Source organism: Ceratotherium simum, chromosome 20, assembly GCF_057802395.1.
Source record: "Ceratotherium simum simum isolate JZ-2026a chromosome 20, ASM5780239v1, whole genome shotgun sequence".
Taxonomy (NCBI): Eukaryota; Metazoa; Chordata; class Mammalia; order Perissodactyla; family Rhinocerotidae; genus Ceratotherium; species Ceratotherium simum.
The window spans coordinates 342543-348683 of NC_141919.1; positions in this window are offsets into that span (position 1 = coordinate 342543).

Sequence of the window (6141 nt, forward strand, 5' to 3'; positions counted from 1 at the left end):
ATCCAGGAAAATAGGAAGGGGGGACGCCCTGGGCAGAGAGCAACAGCATGTGAAGAACTAAAGAGGAGCAGGAGGGCTGCAGGGCAGAGGAAGACTGGGCGTCCATGGCGAGGTGAAGAACTGGAAATGTGTCTGTGACACAGAATGAGGAGGGAGCTGTTCGGTAGGAGGGTGGAGAGGTGGGCAGGGCCTCTGGAGCCCAGGCTAAAGATTCTGGATTGATCCACAGGAATCAGGGAGCCATTCACAGGTTTTAGGAAGAGGAATGAACTGACTAGATTTGCATTTTTAATTTTTTCAGATTTTGTAATATACGGACATCCAAATCTATAATTTTATATAAGTGCATAAATATGATCATATAATACATGCTGATATGATTGATTACAGTTGTTATTAACCTTTTCTCCCTTGTCCTTACTCTCTTGGCTTGCTCCCTCCCTTTTCCTCCACTCCCTACCATCAGTAGCCCTAACCCATGTTCATAACCTGCTGTGAGTCCTCCTGCAGTTTTCTCTGTGTTCACAAAGCCATTACAGACACACACACACTTACACACTCACCCATTCACACATACACTCACACACACGCTCTACATCTAAAGGGCTTTGTGTGCATGTGTTCGTGTGCTGACGTTTTACAAAATAGGATCATATCACGCTTTTCTGCGTCTTGCTTTCCTCACTCAACCGCACCTCATACAAATGCTCCCAGGTCAATTTAGCCCCACTTCACATTTTTAATGGGATCATATGATACCATCATGTGGATGTTCCATAATAAAGCAAACAATTCTTTTAGAGATGGACAGTTGTGCAATTTCCAGGTTTTTGCCATGTAAACAATGCAGCAGTAAATGCTCTTGTCCACAATTTCTTTATACTAGTGGTTTTGTGCTGGAAAATAGATAGAGCCCCAGGAATGGGACATTAGAACAAACAGTATTACAGTTCCTACTTTTAAAATGTTACTACAGTGCTTTCCAGAAAGGCTGGCGGAATTCCCGTTTGAACCAGCAGTTTACGAGAGTGCCCTCCTCCCCACCTCACTGTCAGCAATAAGTGTCATGGCCGTTTTTCATGTTTTTCTAGCCTCAGGGTGTACAGTGGCATCACTTTGTTTCTTTGACCACTAGTGATTGGGGTTTCTTTTCATTTGTTTGTTTATTAGCTTAATTTCCTCATCTGTGAATTGCTTACTCAGACCTATTGCCCATTTTTCTAAGGTTTGCCTTTCTACAATATGTATAAACTCTCCATACACTGTAGAACTTTCCCCCTGGACTGTTGTTTGCATTAGAAATCTGGAGGGCAGGGAAGGCTTGCTTAAACACCCATTATCAAATCTGAAAACCGAAGCTTTAAAGGAAAAAATAGACATATTTCTCTATGTAAAAATGAAAAGCTTATATGTGCTGACAGGTACCATAAGCAGAGTGGCTTTGGTAGATTTGTGAGTTTAAATGATCACTTGGCTGCAGCTGGGCAAATGGATTAGCAGGGAGACGGCAGGAGATGGTGGAAGATGAATTAGGAGGTTGTTTCCCAGGTCTACGTGACAGAGAATGGAGATGAACGGACAGAGTGGATGGATCTTACAGGTTGATTGAATGTACAGGAGCAAAGCATGGAGATTCTAAAAATATAGATGTGAATTTATTATAACTAATATTTAATTAACACGAGTTAAGTAAAATAATATTGAAACCAAGAACAAAGAAGTTAAAAAATCTTCCCTAGAGCAAAAAACTTTGAGATGAGCTTTGCTAACTGCAGCTGTGCATATTCAGCATAATCAACTGTTGCTTCAAACTAACCAGGTCTTTCTGTCCCTCCTTAGTATATGTGTGAGCTGTCTTTCCCAGGAAGTCAGGGTCCAGACATCAAGATTCAGCCTCACAGGGCCAAACGTAGGCTGAAGATGAAAACTAACCAGAAAAGTCCAGTCAACAGAAAAGAAATTCAGTCTTCAAGGCCAAATGCAGGCTGGTGGGAAGGCACCAGCAAGCAAGGCCACATGCTCCCCCTCTCCTACGTTAAACCCCAGACAAAAACCCCTAGCTTTTTCCCTTCTAGGAGGTGGATCTGAGTTCTAACTCACATCTCCTCATCTGGCTGCTTTTCAATAATAAACCTCTTTCCTTGCCACAAGCCAGGTGTTTCCAGTTTTTGGCCCTCCTGTGCAGTGGGTAAACGAACATGTCTTTATATTTGATAACAATATGAGCATAAAGAGATAGCAGAGCTGGTTCCATTACCAGGGGGGACCTTGGATGAGGGCCTAACCCCCTGAGCTGTGGTTTCCTCGTCTGTAGTAATGGGCATTAGCATCTGTTTCTCTAGAAGGTTGAGACTAAATGATACGCGTGAAAGCTCCTAGAGCAGGGTCTGGCACAAAGCAAGACCTCGGTGCACCTCAGCTCTCTGCCTTGTTCCACCTCTTGCTATCACTGGGCTGGGCCCACTGAAAATGCATGCCTCATCCTGGGGCGTGGTTACCAAGCCCACTTGCTGGTCAGAATCACCTGGAAAATTTTTTAAATGTATAGATCCCTGGGCTCCCCTCCCTGAGATTCTAATCTGTTGGTCTGGTGTGGGACTCAGGAATTTTCTATTTTTATCAAGCTGCCCAGGAGATTCTGATGCTTAGCCAGACTTGGGAACAGCTCCTCCAGAGGGAGCCGGACCTAGTGGAGAAGACAAACAGTTAAAACTGAGTTGGTCTCCAGGTTGTACATTAGATCTTCAGAATTTAGTCATCATGCACAAATGAAACTTTGTACATTTCCCCATATCCCCCACTCCCGAGCCCCTGGCAACCACTATAGTTAATAACACTGTATTGTATACTTGAAATTTGCTAAGAGAGTAGACTGGAAGTGTTTTCTCAGCACACAAAAAAAGGTAGTTATGTGAGGTGATGGAAGTGCCAATTAGCTTGATTTTGGTAACCATTTCACAAAGTATATGTGTATTAAAACATCACTTGTACATCTTAAATACATACAATTGTTATTTGTCAATTATATTTCAACAAAGAGATGGGGAAACTGAGTCAGATGAGAAGGCCGTAAGAAGGACTTATTATGTGCTATGGGGGCCCAGCCTGGGGGAAGGCACGGAGGTCTCACAGAGAGGATGAGATCAAGCCTTGAAGGAGAGGGAAGACCATCCTCTATGGGAATCAGCTGTGCCGTCAGCATGGGGAGTGGATGGAGGGAAAGGAGAGGGAGGTTGGTGTTAAATGGGAAGGCCCTTGAAATGCTGCCTAAGGAGTTTGGATTTAATCACAAAGGCAATGGAGGCTCATCAAAGGTTTTTAAGCAGGGCAGTAACTTGCTAAGAACTTGTCTTAGTAACTGAGGGAAACAACCCTGGCATCAGGCTAGAGAATGCACTCTACAGATGTGAGAGATTGTCTTTGTTAGAACTATGATTATCCAAACAGCTCAATTTGGAACACAGACGCCCTATGTGATCCTCCACTCCATTCAAGGTGAGTGCAAGTACAAATAAGAGTGTGGTCTGCATGATGAAATCCAGGGAAGAACATGGCCATTTGCCTTATGCCACGACTCAAGCTAAACACCTTTACACTTCCAGCTTTTTATTTCAAAATTAATTAGCATATTTCCTTCAATAACCTTGTGTGAAACGTAGACTGAAAAATGGCAAAATTTTGAATCAAACCAACTTAGAGGTGAGCTCAGCTGCTCAAAAAGGCTCTACTGAATTTAAACCACAGCTTTATTTATGATCCACAATGAGTAGCAACAAAAGGTCCTTTAGTCCTTTCGACAAATGATTCAGTGTCAGTGACAGAAGAAGTTAAAGCAGAAAGTGGCTCTTTTCACAAAGCAATTTAATGGTAAAATTGTGAAGAGCGCCCACCCTCCAGGCTGTTTTTGGTGCAGACAAGCAGAAATTCGTGCGCCCAGCAAGGAGACACAATGGCACTTGGAGGATTTGCTGCCAGAGACATTGCAAACAGGGAGGAGGGGAGAGAGGCAGGGACACTGGTCAGAAAAGATTTACTGTCCTAGATGTTCAGACAAGATGGGCAGTGCTCAAAGACCACTGGGTCAATCGGAGGACTTCTGACAGCACCGGGCCGCCTTACCCAAACACCAGGAACACTGATGCCCTGTGCACACTGATGCACACAGCCAGCCCTCCCCACGGCCACGGCTGGGACGGGAGAAGAATGGGGCTCCAGGCAGTCTCCTCAGTCTCCTCGCCAGCATGCTCCTTGAGAACATACAGATTCTGAGGTGAAACAGTGGGATTCTCCCACGCCGGAAACCTTACGTTAGCTGAGAAAATAATAAGAGATTTCTCTAAAAATAATGAAAAACTGCACTCAAAATATACATGTTGGTGGTAAAAATTCAGGAAAGTAAAAAGCTTGTAAAAATTACCCAAAGTCCACCACACAGCCAAAAGCATGCTAAGATTTTGTAAACTAGCGAGTTCTCTCCATTCCTGTAGACTCAAAAAGATAAATAATTTTCCAAAAGTGTAATCTTACCACAAATGATTTTTGTAACCTGTTTTTCCATTCAACAATACGTTCTGGGGGCTGGCCCCATGGCGTAGCGGTTAAGTGCGCACACTCCACTGCTGGCGGCCCAGGTTCGGATCCCAGGTGTGCACCAACGCACTGCTTGTCAGGCCATGCTGCGGTGGCGTCCCACATAAAGTGGAGAAAGATCTGCACAGATGTTAGCTCAGGGCGTCTTCCTCAGCAAAAAGAGGAGGATTGGCATGGATGTTAGCTCAGGGCTGATCTTCCTCACCAAAAAAAAAAAACAAAAACAAAAACAACAATATGCTCTGGACATCTTAAAATTGATAATTACAGATCTACATCCTCTTTGTTTAGGCTGCATAGCATTTGGATATGAATAGTTTATTTAAACAACTCCCTTTTGACAGACTTTCTACTTTTTCACTATGATAAGCAACATTTCAATGAACATCATATATATGTATATGTTTTTTTGTGTCTGTCCGATTATCTGCTTAGGATAAACTCTAGGGAGTGGAACTGTTCTGCGGGAGGATGATCCAGAGTAGACACTCCTGGCTCACAGCAACCCCCTCACGCTGGGGCTGTTGTGTTGCCTGACCAGCATCCATTCCCCCTTTTCCCTTATAAAACAGACTACAATGGGGGCAGGGAGAGATGCACCTCTCCAACTCACCTTCCGTGGTAAAGGGAGGGCTAACCCTACCCCTAGGCCTGTGACACAAGCCTGGCCAATCAAAGACATGCCAGAAATTGGCCCAGGGATGGCCCATGACCCAAATGGGTCCAGGGAGTGCCAGGGCCTGGGCCTGGGCTGGAGCTATAGGGTCTGCCAGAAGTACAGCTGATGGAGCCTGGACCTGCTGTCAGTCACCGCAGGGAGCCTGCTGCCCAAGAATGAAGACAACACACAGGAAGGCAAAGCTGAGAGATGGGAAGACGCAGAGAGACTTTATTTTAGTCCCTGGACTCAGACAGATCTGGAGCCAGCTTTATCCCCTAGATCCTTTGATTTCTTGAGCTGATATACATAGATACTCCTTCCTTTTGTTTTTTCTCAAATCACTGCAGTTGTCTTTCTCTCTTGTAATTAAAAAAAATCTGAATAAGGGAAAAAAAAAAAGTCCTTCTCTGGGCCCCAGTACACAGGTACCAGCCCCAGGGCCCTGACTACGTGGCACCTAGCGATCCCGCCCAGCTGTCTGGCCGCAGTAACTGATCCTGGGCAGGACACTTGCCCGGAGCCTGGCCAGAGACGGGTGTGCTCTGAGACAACCGTGTCAGCAGCTGAGCTGGGAAGAGAAGCTCCCCCCACGCCTGCACCAAGATGGCCACAGGGACCTTGGCTCACTTCCTTCTATGTTCTGGGGAATCATAACCTCATTTAAAAAGGCAGGGGGAGGTGTGGGCAAGGGGGGCTCATTGTTAGAACTAAGTGTGAGAAACTCTGAAGAGCTATAAATAGCTTCATTTTTCCAGGTTTACTGCTGAACTCCTCAGGCTAATTAGCATGCTTATATGCATCAAGACTCTCCAAAGCCCCTAGGCTGCCAGGTGAGAGTCCTGGCCTGCACCTTCCACACTGGAGACCTTAGGCAAGTCCCTGAACCTGTC